This window comes from Miscanthus floridulus, chromosome 18 (genome assembly GCF_019320115.1).
Source record: "Miscanthus floridulus cultivar M001 chromosome 18, ASM1932011v1, whole genome shotgun sequence".
NCBI classification, from domain to species: Eukaryota; Viridiplantae; Streptophyta; class Magnoliopsida; order Poales; family Poaceae; genus Miscanthus; species Miscanthus floridulus.
In genome coordinates, this window is record NC_089597.1 from 119,835,843 (window position 1) to 119,860,151 (window position 24,309).

The 24,309-nt window shown below is 50.1% G+C and overlaps 1 long non-coding RNA gene across 1 annotated transcript; it reads left to right on the forward strand.

Moving 5' to 3' along the window:
• The first annotated feature begins 967 nt into the window (after positions 1–967).
• On the forward strand, positions 968–3,471 carry LOC136519706 (uncharacterized). The gene is made up of 3 exons (XR_010775025.1): positions 968–1,091; positions 1,219–1,412; positions 2,295–3,471. It is a non-coding gene; the product is annotated as an uncharacterized lncRNA (long non-coding RNA).
• Positions 3,472–24,309: the final 20,838 nt, after the last annotated feature.

Here is a 24,309-nt window from a genome sequence, read left to right on the forward strand (position 1 = left end):
GTGGGGCCATTTAATGAGAATGACGTGGACAACTTTCACCGGAGTAATAGAACATCCTGTGGGGATTAACTTTATTAGAGTATGTACATATAGATATGGATGCGTAACAATGTCACAATTAAATTATGTTAATAATATATAAATGCTAATTCATTATATGACACTTTGTAAATTTTCAAGTTTATGCTAAAAAATCAAGCATGATCCTTTTTGCTTGCCTTTAGCTATTTTAGTTCTTAATGCAAATTCCTTTCTAAAATGATATATTTGAGTTTTTTATTAACTAAAAGAAGCTATTATTCCCGATCTAATGGATCATGCTTATTTTTTAACATCTAATTGAAAATTACAAGAGAGTTTTTGAGGTCGTCTTGCGTTTTTGGTTGACAAAAAAAGATCTGGAGAAGCAACACTAAACGGAGGGAACGAACGGTCATGTACTAAATATCATTCGCCTAGTGAATGAGCTTGAAAAAAACGTTTACTCATATAACAATTATGAAATAAATACACAAAACCTCTTTTATGGTACACAATTTTACATGATATATGGTGAAACGAAAATTATTTTCCCATAAAATTATTTTTAGAATTCCATAGATAAGCGGTGTATTTTCGCAGTTTCCATAAAAGATCTGTTAAAAAATCATAAGTTTGGGTACATCCATTTAATGATTTCCCTATATGCGCCTGATTTATTAGGTGGAATTTCAGTTTATCGTAATACAATAAGTAAATAAGTTGCTCTAATTTTCCTTAACTGAGTTGGGAGACCACGTAAATAGTCTATTGTTTTTTGCACCAAAATTTACCACCAAAAAGATTTGGTACCGCCACCCCATCCCAATTTGTGCGTCTAGCAAGGTGAGGAGCACGAATCCTCACCACCCCGTCTCCCAGTTCCGATCAGCTTTAAGCAGTGTTCGGCTCTGTCGATCCGTCCTGTTACCGCTGGCTCCTAGTGCGAGGAGAACCGACGTACAGGCGTACAATGCCCAACCCCTGCACAGCGGCGCCGCCGGCTCAGACATGCCCCTCCACCCCACGTACAATGCCCCTCATCCCTACGGCGCACACCATCCCATTCTCAGGTGAGTTTTCTCACTTCTCCTTGTGCAGTTCTCTTCCAATCTGCATGGGATCGAATTGTTGTTGATGCCTTGATCTGGTTTGGCGATCTCAGCCTTGATGTGTTGTGGATTTTTCATTTTCTTCTAGATCTCTTCAGGTGATGTTCTGATATGAAAATCCTAAATTGGGATCGCCATCTCCCCCTGTTCTGTGAGCCCGACAGTCTGAGTTCGGATCGTCTGATCATGATCACAAATTTCTGTTTCCTAATAAATTGGATCACCAATGGAGACCAGGCAAATCCTGAACTATGAGTTGGGAACCAATGCTACACTACAAAGGTTCCTTTTGATCTGATCTTTGAGCTGCTACTGAGTTTATATGCATATCAATACCATAAAGCAGTGCACTATCCGATCCTATCTCCTGTCAGATTTGACACAATGTTCTAATGCACATTTTCTGAAAATGCCTTGGGCAGTGTTCATGCTCAAGCCGTTCCAAACATTGTCAGATTAATTCTGTGCCACACATTGGCATGCAAACTGTTTCAGATTTATGTTTACCCCATGCATTTGCCTCCCTTTCCTAAAATAAAGTTCAAGTAATAGACGCAAAGGTTTGTTGCTCTGTAGCCCTGCATTCATGCGTTTGCTCAGCCCTGAAACTACTGTATACTAAGCAGCGGTAAATATTGTCTGAGTTTTTTTTTTTTTTTGCTAACCTATGTAAATACTCATGCTAAGAGCAGCAATATGTATACCAGAACTGTTATCTTTCCTCGGTGTATTATACTAAGACTTGATATAATAATATTTTCCCCGCTTAGCATCGATACAGATAAGCATATTATTATGACATACTATATATAACCTAAAATTTATTTGTCACTTGTACTTACTCTTTATAATTAGCTTGTTTTTATAGCAAAATGGTCATATGGGAAAATAAGCAGGATTAGGAGAGGCTGCGATAATTAAAATGTACAAGGTAAAATTAGATTTGGATTCTTTTTATTCGTATTTATATATGTCATTCTCTATACACATCTAACCATAACACTTGTTCTCAAGCTCCAAGTTCAAATAACGTTATAAATATGCTACTGTTTCAATAAATTGAATCAAGTGAATTTTTAGTATGTCACTTTCTTACTATGAATAACTCGCTTATTAAAGAGTACTTCATTCATGTATCCGATGTTTCTGATGTGTTTCATGCAGTTAGGTGTTTGCTGAAACACCGAAGTAAATATGGAAGATTTGAAACAACAAATTGGGATTGTGCATGATTCACTCTGGCAAAACTCACAGGAGCTATACTCTCTTTCAATGCTGATGGACAGACTCAATACCAGGAATATTCTCAAGAGGAAGAAGCACAAGCTTGAAGGAAACAACTATAATTGTGTCTTGTGCAATCAGAATGTCGAAGAAACAGCTCTTCATCTCTTCTTCACATGCCCTTTTAGTCAGGCTTATTGGCAACACCTTGGTGTTCAGTGGAACCTTGTGATGGATTTCTTTCATATGCTGTTGGAAGCGAAGGAGGGGTTCTCATACCCTTTTTTCATGGAAGCTTTTACCACCAGTGCTTGGCAAATTTGGAAGCAAAGAAACAACTTCATTTTTAGTAGAGGCCAACCATCCTTCCTTGCTTGGAAAACATGTTTCATTGATGAAGCTCGCCTACAAGCTCACAGGATCTCTGAAAACAAGCGCGCACTCTTCGTTTCTTGGATAGATTTGTGTACATAGTTTGGCCCAGCCTGCCTCAGGCTACCTGTTTCCTTCTTAGCTGTTGTTTTTTTGTTCTGTTTTTTTGTACAGTTGGTTCTTTTTGGTTTAATAAAAATTCCTAACAGCGGGGGGCTCCCCTGCTGTTGTTCTTTTCAAAAAAGTTTTTCTAACAAACATTTTGGATATATTTACCATTTGACATCTTCATGTGTTAGTTCGTTTCAAGCAATTATGCTTTCTTTTACAGGTTCAAAAAAGGGGCTAATGACACATCTTGGATTGCTTTTCTTCCATTTAAGCTACTACTTAATTGTTTGCTTTCTTCTCTGTTATCTTTTTCTTTCTTCTGTTTAACAGTTTTAATTTGTTCCCTGTTAAAGCAACCATTGATGATGACCTCCTTCCATTTTTCTATTATATGATAGTAGCTGCTGCTAAGTTTCTAATGCAGTGCATCAATTTGTGCGCAAATAGGAAATGCAAGGCATCTTTAACTCACAACATTCTATATCAGATTTCACGGTATTTTGTTTGTGACATGCCTTTCTTTTTCACTTTCATTTTGTGATTGCACAATTAGGAAGTCTCAAATACATTACCATCTTACTAATACAACTCATACCCATGTGTACTTGTTTCTAAAATTTCCTTATGCGCTCAAATACAATTCCTCGTCGTTAACTTAACTTCTAATGTTAACCAAAGTATTTTCCAAAACAACAATGTTAATGGGTCAATGAATTAAATTTCTACACATCAACTGAGGAGCGTTGCTAAAATATTGTTATAGCCTAGAGACTTAGTGTTGGCTGCGCCTTAGTAACATACTGCTGAAATTTACTGATGCATGTGTCATTGTGTTTTTTTCTAGAGCAGGAAGATACAGAGTTTGAGTAGAGCCTCAGAGTCATGGTGTGGTCAAGTTAAGGAATTTACAATGTCAAACAAACAATTCCCAAAGGCTACATAAGATAGATTACTTTTGTCATCACAATGATAGTTACAAACTTCATAGTTCTAGTTTGGAGATACAGATAAAAGCCTTGCAGTATTACTTAGTCACTTTACATTATGATTGCAAATACTATTTTAGATGATAATGGTTTAGTTTGGCATATGTGATTATGAATTACTATTTTGGTATAATTCTTTTGCGAAAAATGTTTTATTAACCAGATATAGAATGCAGTAGGTGTTGCCAAAATATCTTCTTGTTACGATAAATCTAAATGCAACATTTATAATTCATTGTCATAATCTATTGCTACAATGCTCTTGCGTTGCGTTATCTTATTTCCCCGTACATTGAGTGATGCTATGAGATTTGGTTACAACAGTAATATTTCGTTGCGATAATATTTCTTGCCACAACACAACTTTTGTAGCAATAGAACCTATTGCAATAAAGTATTTTGCGTGGCAATTGCCGCTGTAGCCACAAAATGGTTTTCGTGGCAAGAAATCATATATATTGGAATGGAACAAACTACGTGGCAATTGGTTCTATTCATTGTAACACTAGACAAAGTGTTACTGGAGCTCAAAAAAGTGTTACAAACTATATACTCTATCATAATATGGAAGTGTTACTAGAGCTAAAAAAAGTGTTACAACATATAATCATGGTAACACTAGACAAATGTTCCAGTACATAAATAAATGTGTTCCAATAGATGGCTCTATAGTAACACGGCCAATTGGAACACATAAAAAATATGTTACTAAGAGGGCTAGTAACACTTTCTTGAGCCTATAGTAACACAATTTGATGTTACTATATCCCTGCCCTGTAGCAGTGATGGGGGGATTTGCCCTATAGAGGAAACCGGGCATGGGAGACTCATATCCCGTGTACCTCCCCTGTGACTCCAATCAGGGGTGGCATGGGGAGTGGTTCTACATCAGGAATCCGGTGGCGGCGCCGTTCTCGGTGTTCACTGGTAGGAGGCCAGAGAAACAGGATAGTTGGACGTGGGGCTACCCTAAAAAGGAGAAGCATAAGGTGGGATTCATCGAGGAGGAGCTTCGGAAGCTCATGAAGAGCAGTCTTAATGGGGTGCGGGTGTTCCACACCCTATACCGTCGCCGGGTCATGCCGTTGGCGGAGAGGATGCGGCCGATGTGGATGTACGATGGCCTATCGGACCTAGATCGTACATCGCTGGAGGATCTACCAGACAATGAGGTCTGGAATCGCATTGGCCGAGTGCTACAGCTGAAGCCCAAAGAGAGGGTCAAAGGGAGGCCCGTGCCTTTTAACTCCTCGATCGTGTCCCGCCTGGTATGCTCCCTTCTCTTTGGTCCGCACTTCCTCCTCTGTTTTTCCTATTTCTTTTTGATTGGGAGCCACGCGTTTTGTAGGGGCTTGGAAACTATAAGTCCTAGCCGCACCTTCCTAAGGACCTAGAGGGTGTGGCCAAGCAGGCCGCTCAGAAGGAGGCGGCCAACGCTCGGAGGAAGAAGAAGGCCAAGGTGGCCCGCCGAAAGTGTGCGAAGGAGAAGGAGGTTGCCCGGCACGTCAATGCCAGGGAAGATAGAGCCGACGTTGAGCTGGAGCTCCAGTCAAAGGATTCCACAGAAGCGGATGATGCGCCCTCATCCGAGGGGGAGGAGAGTCGGGAGGTCGTTGCCACCTCGGTGAGGCGTCGTGGTCCTGTGGCGACGTCCGCTGGTGATCAGCAGGAGGCCGCGTGGCGCGCAGTGGCTTCCACGCCAAAGAAGCGCACGGTGAGCGCGGACATTGTCGGTGAACAGGTGGTAAAGCAGACGCAGTCACCGCGTCCTTTGGCGGTGGCGGCAGTCCCGTCGCCGCCTGTGGGGGACACGGCCGAGCAAGTTGGGTGGTCCGAGGAGCGGACTAGCACTTGCGCGTCGCTGGGACCGGTGCCAACACGCGGGTCGCAGATGGGGGAGGCCCCACCTGCCGCGGATGCGGTCGAGCAAGCTAGGTGGTCTAAGGAGCAGACTGGCGCCCGTGCGTCACGCGACTTGCAGCTGGAGGAGGCCCCACCCATTGCTCCGATCGGGGAGTCCTGAACCATCGGTCACGGTGACCCACCGGTCGGGCAGGAGCCGGTCGGGTCGACTCCGTCCCCATCCGAAGTGAGGGGGCACATGTCGCGGTCTGGGAGTGTTCCTCGGTCGGTGGACCCATCAACATCGGGTTATGCCTTCAAAGTCATGCCGCTGTCCTGGTATGTTTTTCTTTGTTTCTTTTCGATCTTTTGCTGTTGAGTTCTTTTGGAGTGCGGCTTACCTGTGCCCTTCGTCAGTGACCGGGCAATGATGGGGTTGAGCATCACCCCAACTCCCATGCAAGAGAGTTGGAGGCCCACTCTGCAGTGTACCATGGCGAGCGACAGGGTGGCGGTGGCAAAGCCTTCCCATTCGAGGGTGGTGCCCCCTAGGCCGGTTGTCGGTACGACGGCAGCGGCGGCGTCGATTTCGGGGGCGATCCCGGTGCTGATGGCAGAGGTTGCGTCGGAGGTGACCTTGCAGCCCCTCCTCCACTAGCCATGGCAGAAGAGGAGAGGGAGACCGAGCTCCCTACCTTGCCAGGCGGGAGGCTGCATGGTTCACCCTCGAGGTCGGAGCCGAAGCCGCCGGGGGAGAACATGGCCGAGACGGAGTTGGAACATCCGACGACGGTTCATGTGAACGAGGTGGTGAACATCCCATCTGACGACGAGGTAGATGAGATGGTGGGGCCACCGGTGTCGTCGTGGGAGCTAGCGGTGGTCCAATCGGAGGCTAGGCCCTCCAGTGGGCTATCGGAGGGTGACCTGGAGTGGCCCTGCCCTAAGGACCCAGCGAAGGTGCGGTTCGTCCTCCGGGATTCCCAGGAGTGTCAGCTCTGGGACATCCTCGGGGAGCAAGGGCACGCCGCGGTGTCCAAACTCGCCACCATGTCCGTGATGCTCGGAGACATGCAGGAGCGATTTAAGTCCACTCAGCAGTTGGTCGAGGTCGATCTACAGCTTGTCGCGGAGGTGAGTTTCCCATACTTGTCCTTGACCTCTGAACCTTTTGTTGGTTGCCTTAGCACGCTTGTTTTTCATAGAGACTGAACGGGACGTCGTACAACAAGTCCAGCTTTCTCTGAATGGAGCACGCTCGGATGGCTGAGCTCAAGCATCAGCTAGTGTTTGCCCACCACAAGTCCCAGGACCAGGCAGCCGAGGCAACCATGGCGCGGGTGGAAGGGCAGCGTGCAGCCGAGCGGGCGACTGCCACCGAGCAAGGGCTCGAGGTGGTGAAGGCCCGCTAGGCGAAGACCGAGGCAGAGTTGCGGGCATCCCTGGTCAACACTGAGGTGGTGCTTTGAGAGGCTTTGGTAGCCCTTGAGATGGAGCGGAGCGCCCTAGAGTCAGTGCAGAAGGCCCTAGAGGCGGAGCGGAAGGCCTTGGAGGTGGAGTGGAAGGCCCGGTTGAAGGCGGACCAGGAGATGCTCGTGCTCTGGGCCTGGGTGATGGGGATGGAGGACGTGAGCACTCGGCTATGCAAGCAGGTTGCCCGGTAGGCAGGGGATCTCTCCACCCTTGAGAACTTCCGTGTCGATACATACCTTTTTTGTTTCTTGTTTTGTTGGTTTTTCCTTCAGCCTATTTCTGAGCTTGTCCCTCTTCTTCCAGAGCTAGGTAGAAAGGTGAAGAAGCTAGAGTGGGACCTAGAGATGATCAAGGCGACCCACAGCCGGGATGCGGAGGAACTAGCCAAGTCCCGTGAAGAGCGACGCGCTCTTGAGAGGGATCTTGACTAGATCCACAACGTTGCTCAGCGGGTTGTCTCGGAAGTTGTCGGGTTGGCACCGGGCACCACCGCGTCCGCCGTTCAGCTGGCAGAGGTCTCGGATGTGGTTTGGGACCTTATCAGTACTGGGCTATTCTACGGATCATTGGGGGTGCTAACTTCGGTGGCGATGCACCACCCGAACCTAGATTTTGCTGCTATCTGTGATGGGTATGCCGAAGGCCTGAGCATGGAGGACATCTAATCGATCGGGGAGGGCCTGCTGCCGCATGCAACGTTGGTGGTAGAATGAGTCTCTACCCAATGGGTGATGGACGTCTGTCATGAAGACATGGCCTGAAGCATGCATGGAGAGGATGCTACCCAGCCTATGGATGGCGCGGAGCTTGGGTCTGAGGTGAACATCGCCCCGGTTTCGCTCGAGCCGAATGTCGTGCCGCTGGGGATTGAGTAGCCTATGCCCTAGCCGGTCGCACCGCCAGCGGACGCCGCCAGGCTGGCCTAATAGCTTGTAAAATATAAGTAGTTTGGTGAGCGTAAAAGTTTAAATTCATGGGGGAGCCCCCATGTGATCGTTCTTGTACACTTGATGACTACCATCGATTTCGTTCTTTTGTGATGGAGTTACTCCGTTCGGGGAAACTTGCCCCTTTCATTTCTTCATTTAACCTTAGCATAATTTTGTTTTTATATTCTTTCTTTTTCGTACCTGCCCATTTTGTCTCGTAGGCTGCAACCTTGGGAACCCAGGGCATGGCCCGCGTGGCTCAGTTGCTTGTAACCGTAGGTAGAGGCGGGGTGCGATCGGTCGGAATATTTTAAAGCAAAGTTTACGTGAGGCAATTTCAAAGAAACGAACTATCCTTTTGCTTGGGTAGGAAAGGAGTTTTATCATACAATATTGAACGAAAATTAGAGGTAGCAGTGCATCCTCATGGAGCCCCCGAGCACCCCGGGCCGAAGGTGTTTCAGGTCAGGGCGTTCTGTAGGAGCAAATGCAAAGTAGAAAAACAATAAGACTGGATTCTAGGGGAGGAAAACGACATAGCTGTTCCAAGCGCTGGTGAGGATGTCGTCGTTGTCGTCCTTCAGTCGGTAGGCATCCGATCGGATTACCTCGTCCTTCAATCATCTGGACCCTTGCTCGGTGTGCTCCCTTCGCCTTTTTCTTTCTTCAGGCCGCCAGCTTGTCGTAGAAGGCGCTTGAGGAGCTCACAGTCCTTGTAGAGGTGTTTGACGGGGTAGTCGTGGTTGGCACATGGGCTCTCCATGAGCTCATTGAAGTGGCCCGGAGGGTCCTGCTGGGGCAGTGTGCCCGCATAATTAGCCGTGGCGACCAACGCGGAGTTGGCCAGTCGGCGATGATTCTTTCTGTTCTTTCTCCCCCTCTATGTGGAGGGGCCCTCGTCCTGATCCTGGTGCTTGGGCTTGCCTTTGTCTTGTCCTCCGTTAGAGTGCGGTGAGAGCGGCGATTGTTGGAGGTTAAGGGCAAAGGTCCGTGGTCCTAGGCCATTGGGGCTAGGACTTCGGTCGCTGCTGCATGTGTCTTGGTTTGGTCCGAGGCGCGCGTAGATGGGCGGTCGGTGCAGAGTGGTCGTTAAGCCAAGACAAGGTGGTAATGCGACCTCCTATGCTGTGCTCGGCATTCATAGCGGCGATTGGGTGGAGCGACCCATCTGCTGCATCCCCGTTCCCCTGATGGGGAGAGAGGCCACGAGTCGACGTCGCGATACAGAATACTCCGCTTGTTGAACGGCGGCGGTCTCCACTAGTGCCCGGAGGTTCCGGTGGATCGCCCGTTCATGAGGGTCGTTTGGCTCGAACAGGCCGCGCAGAAGCATCGCCCTGGCGGCGATGTTTTGATTGGCCCAAGCAAACTATGGGGGATCGTTCACCCTGTCCATGGTGTTGTGCTAGACCCGATGGGCGTGACTTCAAGTGCCGCTAGCCGGTCCACGCGCACGGGGCGCAACGTGGTGCACCGAGCATACTGGCGCAGTCAGTGGCTGATGCAGCCACCATTGTCGTGGTTCCCTACTGTGCCCCCATGTGGGCGTGGGGGTCTCCGTGCGAGGATTCGAAGGGGTATGAGTCTGTAAGGATTCCGTTACCACTGGTGGCTATCCCGGGGCGTCCGCCATAGCGCATTCTTGGGATGGACAGTGTCTAGGTGCCATGTCACTGATGCTAGAGCCGTCACTCTCAACATCTTCGTCCATGAGGTCATAGAAATAGGTTGGAGCACAGCTCGCCATTCCCACAAATTCATATGTGAAAGGAGGTGGCGTCAACGTTTCTCGGAGCCCCCGGGCATACGTGTCTATGGAGGACGCAAGGCCGTAGGGGATCTGGTCGTGCGGTGGTCACGGTACGGATAACGCGGTCCCTCTAGATAATTGACAAAAAACAGTAAATAGCGAGTAAATAACCAAACGTATATTACTCATAGTGGAGTTTGAGCAGAGAGTTTGCTCGGAAAGAAGCGCAGATGCCGCACCGTTGAAACCATTGTTCATCCCAGAGCTGACTGAGGGCGCCCCTCCGATGGGCGCCGGGATGGTTGCCTCCTCGCGGAGGCATAGTACGCCGAGCCGGTCGGTGACAAAGTCTAGGCTTCCAAAGAGGGAGGCTTGGGATGGCTCAAAGACTGGTGGGACCTGCATCCTAGCCGGTGAGAGTGCGGGAAACTCTAGCGAGCCAAAGCGAATCGTATCGCCCGAGCCGCCACGGCGAGGTTGGCAGAAAAGTGGGCCATCCGATGACCAAAAAGTGTTGAACGTATAGCGTCTTCCCCATGGACGGAGCCAACTGTCGGTGCAGAATGTGACCAACTAGTAAATATTTGTAGTTTTGTCGTACGTTGTGATCAGAGGTGGCCTAGCACTCAATGACATAGGGTTTATACTAGTTCAAGCAATGTGCCCTACATCTAGTTGGAGTCACTCAGCGACTTTATTCTTGAGCCTAGGTGCTCAAAGTCTGTAGTGGGGTTACAAACGAGAAGGAGAAAGATGGGGTGTACGAGAGGTCCGGTCGGCTCTGGTCGAAAGGGCCAAGAGCGATAGGAGCTACGCTATGAGCTAAGTGTTCAAGCATGTGCTTGAGGTCCAAACCTGGCAGTTCTATGGTTGTGAGCTAGTGAGCTTGGTTGATCTAATGAATCTAAAAGGACTAGGACAGTGAACCTGAAGAAGCCCTTCACTAGCCTATCCAACCTATCTGCTAGAAGAGAGTGCATCCCCTTTTATAGATGAAAGGGATGGCCTTTACAAGTGAGGGAGAGGGAGAACGTCGGTTGCTAAGTCTTGCTTCCCACGCCGTCGAGTACAAGATAATGGTAGGCTCCCACAACACTGTTGATGTTGCTGTAGAATGTCAGATGCATGTGGGAGGTTGCATTGCCTTCTTTGGGTATGGCAGACATCGGTGCCTTCCATACTGTTGATGCCCAGAGGCATGCGAGTGGTTTTGCTATGTTTGCCTGGTACGATAAAAGCCGATGCCCACAACACTATCGATGCCTAGAGGCATGTGGGGGAGTCTTACCGTATGGGAGTTTAATCGGTGCCCACAATACTGTAGAGGGAAATGTCAGTGCCTACAATACTATTTGTGTCAGGGTGGTTGCAAAGTACTGTTCATGTAGGGTATGGGGTGTGTTCCCTAGTATTGTGGTTTGACTTGTGCGCCCTGTCTTGCTTTCTCTGTTCGTCCCTTGGTTCCTTCTGAGCGAGCATCCCTGGTCGGACGGCTTCAGTCGGCTCTGGTCGCGCCGGTCGGAGAGGAGCAGTGAGTAGGGTTCCTGTGATCCTCGGTCGGAGATGCGGGGTTAGAGTCAGAGTCGGAAGTAGCGTTTGGGCCAGGCTTTCCAATCGGAGAGGCCGCTCGGAGGCGGACGGAGTCCAAAGCGGGTGCTCCGGTCGGAGAGATGGGCCGAAGTAGCAGGCGAGCGGGCGTTGTTTCTCTTCAGCCAGACCTTCCGGCCGATGACTGGGCCACCCTTCTAGCCTATTGTTTTAGACTCTTGGGCTGAGCCTTGGCATGGAAGTCGATCCCCGAGGGACCCCAGGTTTATGAATCCAACACCAGCCCTCGGGGTCGGGCGAGGCAGAGCCAACCCTTCGGGGTTGGGCGAGGCGTAGACAACGTTCGGTCTTATGGGCAAGAAGTGTAGTTGCGGTCTTGCCTATTTGAAAGCATCAGTGTTTGATGGTTATTAGTTCCACCTCTTTGGGTACCCTAGTAATCAGTATCTGACACATCCCTTCTCCCTTGAAACACTACTTGACCCCAAGCAATGGCGCGCAGGAACTCTTGGCGAAGAGCTTCATAGTCTTCCCAGGTGGCAAGAGTGATGGAGGCAGGTTGTTCCACTTGATTAGAACTTGCTGGATCTTGGAATCACCATGTGTCGGGGACCAATACTAGGGTACTCAAAGAGGAGGAGCTAATAACCATCAACATTGATTCATCCAAGTGGTCAGGGCATGACCACACCTCTTGTTAGGCTCTGCCTTGTTTGACCACCAAGGCCCCGAGGGTTGGCTCTGCCTTGGCCGACATCCGAGGGCTGGCTCCGCCTCGGCTAACTCCCGAGGGTAGGCTTTGCCTCGTCTGACCCCCGAGGGTTGGTTCCACCTCGGCCGATGTCATAGGGATGGCTCTACCTCGTCCGACCCCTGAGGGTTGGTTCCACCTTAGCCGACGTCGCAGGGCTAGCTCTGCCTCGCTCGATGTCTGAGGGATGGCTCCGCTTCACGCCATCCCTCGGACATGGTTCCTAATAGGAGCTCACGCCACTGCCAACCACTATGGGCCAAAAAGTATGACCCAAGGTCAAAATTCTAGCATCGTGCAGGGAGCGGTCACATCTCAACACGACCCATCCCCACGACATGTCATTCCAGGGAACTCACATCACCCATAGTAATGGACGCATGGTCACTATGGTACCCACTCCCTGTGCGGCCGCTGATCAGCATGCTGGTCGGCCGTGCCACCTGCCAAGGTGGGTGGGACGTTATGACTCACTAACAATGCCAGGGCATGGCATTATCAGAAGACAGGCGATTGACGTGGAGCTATCCCTATCACCGCCTGCTGTGTCAGCGAGGCCCGCACAAAGGAAAAGGAAGGCCCAGCGGCCCTAAAGACTTCTTTGCCTCTTGTTCTCGTCTTTTCCCCCATTGTAACCCATGCTTTCCCTTGGCCTATAAAAGGGAAAGTAGGGCATCTCATGAAAGGGGATGGAGACATCGAACAAGTGTATCACGCAACATCGGTTCACTACACCTCATCACGAACAACACATCACCAGAGACTTGGGACTAGTCCCTCTCTCACCTATTTGTAACCCCTACTATGAACTTTTCTATGCTAGTAACATGAGCGGTAGCAATGAACTAGACATAGGGACATTCAGCCTGAACCAGTATAAACCTCGTGTCCTCTTAGCACACCATCCGAGCTAGACGCGCAATAATACAAATTTACTCATTGGTGCTTACGCAAAACATCGACAGCTGGTGCACTAGGTAGGGGACTTTTGCATGTCTCGACATCAACACTAGGCCTCAGATGGCTAATCGCAACATCAGCTGGGTCCCCGGCACGCGTGTGCGCTTCGGGAACCTAGATTTTGTCATCACGATGGAGGGAGAGTTGGTGTGGCTTTTCATTGCCATACAACCCCTCCTCTTCACCAGCCTCGATGCAATCGCTGAGGCGCTCAAGGAGCTGTAGCTACCTACACTGGAGGTCCACACCCCTAGAAGCAACTAGATCCTTAGCTTCGACTACAAAAGGCCGCGTACCGTGATTGCGGTGCACGATTGTCTCGAGCTCCATCGTGACACGCGTGACACCCTCGACGCTCATAGACGTGAAGTGCCCTTAGAACAACCCGACGAGGACATACTGGTCCATCAAGCCCAATAGGGCGGTGGGCTGCGCACCATGGTTCCGGTGCATGAGTGTCTTAGTCTCCACCTCAATGCCCGCGACACCCTCAATGCCCACAGGTGAACCTGTGGTGACACGAAGGAGGGGGCTAGCCATGGCTACCATCCATGCCATGGCGGATGCTATGACGGCAGTGAGGACCAAAGCCCAAGCCCCAACTTGACAAGACCTTAGGCCTTTGGCCGACACACCCTCAAGGGCAAGGCAAAGCGGGATAAGGACGCCGACGAAGGTGCCTTCAAGCCTCCCAACAAAAGGAAGACCAAGTGGTGGAAGCCCGCGGAGGGCACCCCGAGCCACTTTGAGAAGCTGCTTGAAGGGCCATGCCCAAACCATGCTTTCCCCGTCAAGCACCTATACAAGGACTATGTTCTTTTGAAGCTGTTCTTGTCTAGAAGCCCTAACAAGGGGGAGCATAGGACGGAGCCTAGCTAGATGAAGCGCGCGACATCACCCTCCTTTGCTCGGCCAAGTACCAGCAAGCATTGCACCGGTACCATAGCCGTTGAGTGTGGGGTCGAGCCTTCAACATCGGGGACTTGGTGCTCCACCTCATCCAGAGCAGCAAGGACCATCACAAGCTATCCCCGCCATAGGGGGACCGTATGTCATCATGGAGATGTTCTGGCTAGGCGCCTATAAGCTTAAAACCATCAATGGCGAGGTCTTCATCAACACCTAGAACATTGAGCAGCTATGTCACTCTTACCCTTATTAAACGCACACTTTCTCTTATTATCAATTTTGTTGTCGAACTCCCCAATCTTTTGTGACACCTAACCCCAGCAAACAGCGGGGGGTCGGGCCTCACTCGGGGACTAATAAGAGCATATATGTCTGATAGATAATCTCTATGACCGACCCTTTCTCATGATTAAGACCCAGAAGCAAAGTTTGCGGAAATAAACCCTGAGTAAAACTGGTCGGACTGCAAGAAACCTATGCCCTAGCGGCTACAGCGCCTTTGCTCACCAGCGTAATCAAAGTTTCTTTTCCGCACCCGGGCCTTTTGGGCCTTAGCCATGGAAAGGGCCGGTACGTGTTTAAAAGTCTATCCGCCTAGCAAACATTCTCAATGCCCGACCCCCTTTCGCGTTAAGACCTAGGAGGTAGGTTTGCGAGAACAAGCTCTAAGTATAACTGGTCAGGCTTTGGGAAACCTACACCTCAGCAGCTATGACATCTTTGCTCACCAGCATGATCAGAATTGGCTCACCTGCAGCCCGAGCTTTTATGGCATTAACGACAAAAAGGGTTGGAATGCACTAATCCTTTTTATACAAAAAGGGGAGAGGAGCTAAAAAGTTGTTTGCTATAATGAAGTTCAAGAGCTTATCCATTTATTACATGTTCTCTGCCTAGCTTATCTGCCTAACTAAATTCTTGCGTGGGATATCCTCATCCTCTATCTCCACAGGAAAGTCTTGTCTCAGCAGGTAACACAAGTCGATCGGATGACTTGGCCACTATAGGGAAATAGATAGGGAGCAGTAGGACACCCCGCGTGGGTTATGCCGACCCCGTCATGAACGACGAAACCGGATCCCACTTGATCATGTCCGGTAAGAGCTCTCGAACCCATCACTCTTACCATCAAAATAAATCCTATGCCCAGGTCGACCGAACGGCTCTAGGAAGCTGCCAAGAGACAAGTGCATGCCTACCGAAATCTTCCTCGTGAAGGATCCACCAAGCGATGGTTCACCTTCAAAGGCTATGGGCCACCGCAGGTAAGTGGGATACGGAGCTGAAAATGCTCCCACGACCCATTAACGCCTAGGAGTTTGAAGGCTAGCCCACCAGTTGGTTCGTGGCCTCTCCAGGGCACCCTAGAGTGAGGGGAGGTTAAGGATGGGCCCGCTAGCGGCCAATACCCGAGGCGTGTGAAGCGCCACAGGCGTCCCAACCCTCGTTTCGAGTCTTGGATGATGCAATGTCCATGGTTTTTCCCCAAAGAAAGGCATCGAGCCCTCAGATCGGTCGAACAGATCCAAGAACTATATGGACCGGCCACCAAGAACCTAGAGTCAGTCACCGGCTAACCTCGAACCAGGCCCCCATGAAGGGGATGCCAGGGCTCCACTCGAACAAGCCCGTTAACAACTCACTGAGCACCGTGCTTCGTCCAGCGAGGAAAGCATGACACGGCTCAAACCCTCTGTTCTAGTGAATGAACACATGAGGGACGATGATCACAAGATGAATTGACCCCCAACTAGACCCTTGCTACGTGTGGGGGTTCGGGGGCTTGGCATCGCAAAGGGACCAAACACGTGGTCGCAGACAACCGATGAGTCACCTCCGGTTGCAGAAACCGAGGGCAGGGTGACGCATGAAACACGGCCGACCCCTACCGAGCCCCACGGGGCTCGGGGGGCTTGAGCTGCCTGACCCTAAATTGGGAGACCAGGGTTCGAAGGCCAGCCCACAGAGGGCCCGAGGCCACCTCATGTTGAACAAGAGCCAGGGGAGAAAATGCAGATGAGCCCCAGCGACCTTCGCCCATTCCGCCTAAAAGCGGACGGGGTCATCTCAACCTTCTTTTTCGATCCTAACTCCCAGGCGAGCCCATAGAATCCCCATTGAGGGGGCATCTGTTGGAAGGCGGGTTAAGGAGCAGTGGAATGCCACATGAGGGCTTTGCCGAGCCCATTGCGACCGATGGACCCAGATTCCACTCGAGCATGCCCGTTAGCAAGCTCACCGAGCGCATCACTCGAGTCTTCGAGGCAAGTGACGTTAGCTCAACCCCTCTGATTGTAGTAACCGAGGATGGGGTGACAATCACAAAGTCGAGCCGACCCTTGATTGAATCCCCTCTACACATAGGGGCTCGAGGAAAGTTGGACTCGTAAGGAGACCGAACGCGCGGTCGCAGAACGATAGCTCAGATCCTAGGGAGGGGGTACGTACAAAAACAAGCGACGTTTTCTCCTACTAATTTCGCTATCCTCTCCTCGATCTTTAGTGACACCTGACCCTAGCAATGGCAAGGGGTTGGATCTCACTCGAGGGCTGATTAGGGTATAAATACACCCTTTTTGAAACAGTCATCGTGCCCGACCTCTTCCTCATGTTAAAACTTCAGTGGCAAGGTCTGTGGAAATGAACGATTGAGTATGGCTGGTTGAACTACGAGAAACCTATGACCCTATGACTATGGCACTCTTGCTCACCAACATGATCAGAGTTTCCCTCCTACACCTTGGGCCCTATGGTCTTAACAATCGGAAGAGTCGGAACACACAAACCCCTTTTCACACATAAAAAGGGAGGAAAAACAAACTCAGTCAAACAAAACAAAATGATAAGTTTGTGCAATAGTACAGAAGGGTCGAAGTTTGTTTGCTTACTACATGAATGATTACTCAACCTATCTGACTAACTAACCCCTCTGGGGGAGAACTATGTCTTCTATTTTGTCCACCAAATCCCGCGAAAGGGGAGCCACCGTTGTCTCTATCTCATCTAGCTCATATGCTTCATAGCCAGGCGCAAAGCTGAGGCTCATCATCTCTAGGTTGATGTTGTCCCCATAACGAGAACGAGCAATCAAGAAGGATTGATGGACCCCAGCATGAAGGGTGTTCCTTTCGAGCTGGTGCACCTGCGCTATGATCTCGATGGCATGGGCCACGAGCAAACTGGTCCCCTCCGACCACACCACCTCTAGTTCATCGTAGACCACTCCAAGGGCAGTGCTCAGGATACTGAGCTCGTTGCTCTTTGCCTAAAGGTTCCTCCTCATCTCGGCAAGGTCCATGGCTAGCCCGGTAGAGACGCCTGTGGCCTCCAGCCTTTGGGTTGTCGTCGTTCCAAGCTCGGCCTAGAGGGAGCCAATCTTCTGTTGCGCATCGTCGTGCTCTTGAAGGGCCTAGTCACACTCCTTGTGAGCCACGCCATGCTCTGAGTAGAGCCTCTCCATGGTTTGGAGTAGCTTGTCCCACTCCTTGTGCAGCCGGGTGACCTCCATTGCATTTAGACTCGCCTTCTTCTCTTGGGCCCCAAGCTTCTCCTCAGCTCCCAGCTTTAGCTCCCGCTCCTTCTCAACCTCAGCTAGAAGGTCAAGGATTCGTCGATGGGTCTCAGCGTCCTTCTAGAGCATCCCATCTTGCTCCCTATAGACCTTGGTAGCCTCCTCCTTGTCCTCCCATGATCTCACCGATAGGGCCTTGAACACCCTCTCGGCCTCGTCCGCATGATGATGGGCCTCGACCACCCACAATTGGAGACTGTTTGCCTCCTCAGCAATGGGAGTCAGCTCGGCCACCTTCTGCTAGCAGCAACGAGCTAGGCCATCACCTCCCCTCATTCCCATTCCTACAGCTTCCTCTGCCTCTTCTTCCTCTTGTCCTCCTTCGCCTTCCTAAGCCGCTAGCCCTCAGCGCGATTCATCGCCCTCACGGATGAGTCCCTCAGCAATGGAGCTAGGTGATCCATGAGGACAAGGTCCCTTAGCTAGACCCCCATCACAATGTTAGTATCAAGAGGTCAGGAGATCAATTGAGGAGGAGGCATGAGGAGAGGAAACTTATGAAGATGACGTAGCCTGGTTTCGGCCACGTCGGAGGATGCCCCAGCACCGGGTACACAAAATCAAGGGAGGTGCCCACGTCATCCCATGAAGGCCCCATCACCTCCTTGATGTGCAGTGCAACTTTGGGGGGAGAGCGCTCCCTCGGCCAGCATCATCCCATCGAATGATGCCTCGGGCGCCATCGCATATAGCGGAAGCGTGCGCCCCATCAGTGGCGCCACCCTCCTCGCGTGGTAGGCCCCAATGATGACCGACCCCTTTAGGCCCCTCTCCTTTAGGATGCGGATGGTGGTGAGGTGGTCCTGGATCTTCTTCTTGTCCTTCTCCAGGACACCCCACTTCCTCCACGAATCTAGGGCCTCTTCGATTAGGCGCCCGGTGAACCCTGGCTGGGGGCGGCAGCGTCGTTCTTGAGATAAAACCACTACGAATGCCACCCCTTGTTGGAGGTTGATAGCTGCATCGACGGGTACTCACCGATCCGATTGTTCTAGAGGTGGATGCTGGTGCATCCCATCGGCATATGCAACTCCTGCTTGTTGCTCTTCTCCCTCTTCTTCTAGAGGGTGATGGCGAAGAAGTGCCGCCATAGATCGTAGTGGGGACTAATCTCTAGGAATCCCTCACATAGGGTGACGAACGCCACCATGTGCTGGATTCCATTGGGATTGAGGTGCTGTAGCTTAATCTTGTAGTAGTGCAGCAACCCTCAAAGAAATCTATGAGCAGGGGTAGCAAACCCGCGCTCATGGAAGTGCGTGAACAACACCACATAGCCATTGGGTGGTGACAGCACGTCCTCCTCGCTAGGTAGCAGCCACTCCTCGGCCGTGGTCCATGCGCAGAGAAGATCACGATGGACGAGGCCCTCCATGCACTAGAAGGTGATGTTAGAGCGGCACCACAGATCCATTAGAAGATGGGGGCGAGTGGATGCGAGCTTGACGGTGGCTAAGACACAGATGTGGGAAGCCTAGGGGATTGGTGATGGAGGTTGCAGATGCGAAGGCAAGGTACGAAACCCTGGAGGCAAACCCTTTGGTTTTATAGGGGCAACGGATGCGAGGAAACCAACCATCCCCCTAGATCTCCGCTCCTGCCATGATTTGCCATAATGTCACGCCATGGGATATGTGCAAGCAATCCCTATCCTTTCCCTCAGAAGACTCGCTGGACATTTTGCCTCCCCGGGCGGGCCACGACTCGTTACAAGTAAGAAAGAATACGGATAAAAACATCTCTACGGCCCGTCTAGGCCTAGGAGTTCAACGGTTGGCCCATCAATGGGTTCGACAGCCGCTCTAGGCACCCTTACGATAAGGGATGGGAAGGGATGGGCTCGCAAGCGGCCAGTACCTAGGCGCACGAGCACCACAAGCATCTCAACCCATGATCCCTGCGAATGGGATGCCGAGACCCTAATCAAACTATCTAGCTAACAAACCACCAAATCTCACGGCCATACCCACGAAGGGTCAGACCTTGGCAAGAAGGAATCACCATTCCTAGGACACACTATGGGCAACAAAAGAAGGTCGGGGCCCTCAAAGTCCTCCCTTTAAAAAAAATTCCGAAGGAGTATTCTACTCCTCCACAGGCTCAGGGCTACACCCGCCGGGTGCGCTCGCGTGCACCCACTAGCAAATTGAAAAATCCCCCAGGCGATTCTACCCAAATCACCCAAGGGCTCGGGGGCTACTATTGGGAACCAATACTAGGGTACCCGAAGAGGAGGAGCTAATAACCATCAACATTGATTCATCCGATCGGTCAAGAGCGCGACCACACCTCTTGCTGGGCTCCGCCTCATCCAACCACCAAGGCCATGGGCTCCGCCTCGTCCGATGTCCGAGGACTGGCTTCGCCTCGGTTGACCCCAAGGGCTGGCTCCACCTTAGCTAACCCCCAAGGGTAGGCTCTACCTTGTTCGACCCCCGAGGGTCGGCTCCGCCTTGGCTGACCCCCGAGGGTAGGCTCCACCTCGTTCGACCCCCGAGGGTTGGCTTCGCCTCAGCTGACCCCTGAGGGTAGGCTCCGCCTCGTCTGACCCCTGAGGGTTGGCTCTACCTCGGCCGACATCCAAGGGCTAGCTCTGCCTTGGCTGACTCCCAAGGGTAGGCTCCGCCTCGTCCAACCCTCAAGGGTTAGTTTCACCTCAGCTGACGTCGTAGGGCTAGCTCCACCTCGTCCAACCCCTGAGGGCTGGTTCCACCTCGGCCGACATTGTAGGGATGTCTCTGCCTCGTCCGACGTCTGAGGGATGGCTCCGCTTCACCCAATCCCTCAGACATGGTTTCTAACGGGAGCTCATGCCGCCGCCAACCACTACGGGCTAGAAAGTATGACCCAAGGTCAAAATTCTAGCATCATGCAGGGAGCGGTCACATCTCAACATGACCCATCCCCATGACATGTCATTCTAGGGAACTCACATCGCCCATAGTGACGGATGTGTAGTCACTATGCTACCCACTCCTTGTGCGGCCGCTGATCAACACGTTGGTTAGCCATGCCGCCCGCCAAGGCAGGGTGGGATGTTATGACTCGCTGACAACGCTAGGGCATGGCATTGTCAGAAGATAGGCGACCGACATGGAGCTATCCCTGTCACCACTTGCTATGTCAGCGGGGCCCACACAGAGGAAAAGGAAGGCCCGGCGGCCCTAAAGACTTCCTTGGCCTCTCATTCTCCTCTTTTCCCCCATTGTAACCCATGCTTTCCCTTGGCCTATAAAAAGGAAAGCATGGCATCTCATGAAAGGGGATGGAGACATCGAACAAGTGTATCATGCAGCAGCGGTTCACCGCACCTCATCACGAACAACACATCACCAGAGACTTGGGATCAATCCCTCTCTCTCCCGTTTGTAACCCCTACTACGAACTTTTCTGTGCTAGTAACAAGAGCGGCAGCAATGAACTGGACGTAGGGACATTTAGCTCGAACCAGTATAAACCTCGCGTCCTCTTAGCACACCATCCGAGCCAGACGTGCAATAATACAAATTTACTCATTGGTGCTTACTCAAAACACCGACACCACATTGCACCGAACGTGTTTGAAGCACCTTCTCAGGAGCTAGCTTAAGAGCAAAGTCGGAAGGTAATGTTGGTGATACCTGATGAGCTGCACCCATAGCATTCTTAAGCTGAGAGACATGGAAGACTGGGTGAATGGCGGAATGAGTAGGCAGAACAAGCTTCTACGCCACAGAATCGACACGCTGTATAACTTCAGAGGGCCTGAAGAAGCGGAAGGCAAGTTTCTGATGAGAGCGTGGCGCCAAAGAGGACATCACATAAGGCTGAAGCTTTTGGAAAACTTTAGCACCAACCTCAAAGTGCCGTTTAGAGCGCTGCTGGTCAGTTTGCTTCTTCAGATAGTGTTTGGCGCGATGGAGGAGGTGTTGCAATAGTTGGTCCATCACAGCACGGTCAGCAGACCACCCAGCTACCTCAAACTTAGAAGGATCAGATGTTGGAAGTACCAGTAGGTGTGGAGAGTAGCCGTACAAACCTTCAAATGGAGAGTGGTCAATGGCGGAATGAAGGCAAGTGTTGTACCAGAACTCGGCCGTTGCCAACCACTGACTCCACTTCACAGGACAAGCATGGACAAAGCATTGAAGGTACGTTTCAAAGCACTGGTTGAGCCATTTGGTCTGACCATCTGATTGAGGGTGGTATGATGTGCTGCGACATAGTTGAACATCGGCCAAGTTGAAAAGTTCCAACCAGAATTGGCTTGTGAAAATTCGATCCCGATCAGAGACTATAGACTGAGACAGGCCATGATGGTGATAGACATTATCCAGGAATGCCTTAGCTACCACTGATGCTGTGAATGGATGGCTCAGGGGGGTGAAGTGGCCGTATTTTGTGAATAAATCCACAACTACCAATATACAATTGTATTTACTAGATGTGGGCAGACCCTCAACGAAATCCATTGAAATGATTTGCCAAGCTGAGGCTGATACTGGCAAGGGCTGGAGCAACTCGGGGTTCTTGCTTCTATCATACTTAGACTGTTGGCAAACGACACATGATTGAACAAACAGCTTGATAGCATTCTTCATACCTTTCCACGTGAAGTACTGTTAAAGCCAGGCGCATGTGACTGGAACGCTAGAGTGGCCACCCCAAGCACTGTCATGAAATTCAATAATAATATGCTATTGGATGTCACGATCAGAGCCCAACCAAATCTTGTTACGATAGCGCAGAACACCCGATTTCCAAGAATAATCGGCCACAACACTTGGGTCCAAAGCCAACTTAGCAATAATAGCTTGAGTGAAGGGATCATTATCATAGCTAGGTGACACTATTGATAGCCAAGAAGGAACCAGAGAAGTTACCGAAGCACAGATAGCAGGGGGCATGGGATGATGAGATAGGGCGTCTGCGGCACGGTTGTCAGACCCTTTTCTGTAAACAATATGGTATTGCTATCCCAGAAGCTTGGAGAAGACTTTCTGTTGCCAATTAGTGTGCAAACGCTGATCCCCCAACTGAGTAAGGCTCTTCTGGTCTGTCAGGATCACAAATTCCTAGAATTGCAGATAAGAACGCCAAGCTTGCACTACGAGAAGTATGGCCATGTACTCCTTCTCGTATGTTGATAACCCGTGGGATTTGGGGCCAAGAGCCTTACTAAGATATGCCAGTGGATGGTTGTCCTACACGAGAACTGCACTGATGCCGGCGTCTGATGCATTTGTTTCAATACAAAATGGTCATGCACAGTTGGGGAGGACCAATATAGGTGACTAACATAGGGCAGCCTTCAGTGCTTGGAAAGCAGCTTCATGATCTGCAGTCCAAATGAATAGAGAGTTTTTCTTCAGTAAATTGGTTAAAGGCTTGGAGATGATTCCGAAGTGTCACACAAATTTACGATAGTATCCTGCAAGTCCCAGAAATCCACGCAATTCCTTGATTGAAGTGGGTGCCGGCCATTTAGCGATGGCATTGAGCTTCTCTATGTCAGTTTCCGCGCTAGCAACACTGATCATGTGGCCTAGGTAAGAGATTTTCGTCTGAGCAAAGGAGCATTTTGATACTTTCAGTTTCCATTGATCCTTGGCCAAAAGATGGAAAACCAACCGGATATGCTTAAGATGGGACTCCCATGTGGGACTATAAATGAGTATGTCATCAAAGAACACCAGAACAAAACGACGAAGATATCACGCCAACGTTGTGTTTATGGCATCTTGAAAGGATCCTAGAGCACCAGTCAAACCGAAGGCCAATACAAAGAACTCAAACTGCCCAAAATGTGTCTAGAAGGCTGTCTTCTACTCTTCACCAGACTTATTGCCAATTTGATGAAAGCCAACTTGGAGGTCTAGGCTAGTGAAGTAGGCTGCTCCTGCCAATTCGTCTAGTAACTCATCGATGATGGGCACTGGGTACTTCCTTTTGACAGTGATGGCATTAAGGTGGCGATAATCTACACAAAAATGCCAAGTGCCATCCTTTTTCTTGACCAACAGAATGGGTGAAGCAAATGCGCTGGTGCTTTTCTGAATAATACCTTGCTGCAGCATCTCACACATGTAGCACCCGATTTTAAAGACAAAACTAGATACACACTATATGTGAGCCCAGGAAGTCAAATCTCACATATAGCCACAAATAAGGGTAATATCAAAAGATAATACTTATTGCATAACGTATTAGTAAAAGAAAAATAACCTCAGAGTATAGACAACGGAAAGTCGACTCCAATCTTCTGGTGAAGACTCCAAATCCACAGGGACGACTGACTGGTTGACCACAAGCCTAACTCCTCCAAACCAACAATCTGGTACCCATCCGGAATTTTTATCCAAAGTATAGAAAAGTAAAGTAAGCATAAGTACATGGCGTACTTACAATTATATCATGGGGTTCATGAGGCTCAAAAGGCTGACATTGGTTTAACTGTGATTAGCCTTTGTTTAGTACAAATTTAGCAATTGGTTGGCATCAGTTTATCCATAAGCCCATAAACACATGATCAGGTAAACATGAAAAATGTATAGCATAAACAATTAATCATTAGTACCATTATCCATTAGTGATCATCTCTATTCCATAAGGGTCCAAGGCCGCTCGTGACCGTGAGCACGGCTGTTATAATAGTTTTACACTCTGCAGAGGTTGTACACTTTCACTATGAGTCGTGATTTACCTTTTCGTCCGAGGTAGCTAATCTCTTGACCCACTTCCAAAGAAGGTCGGTAGGGTTCACTATGAAGCCTT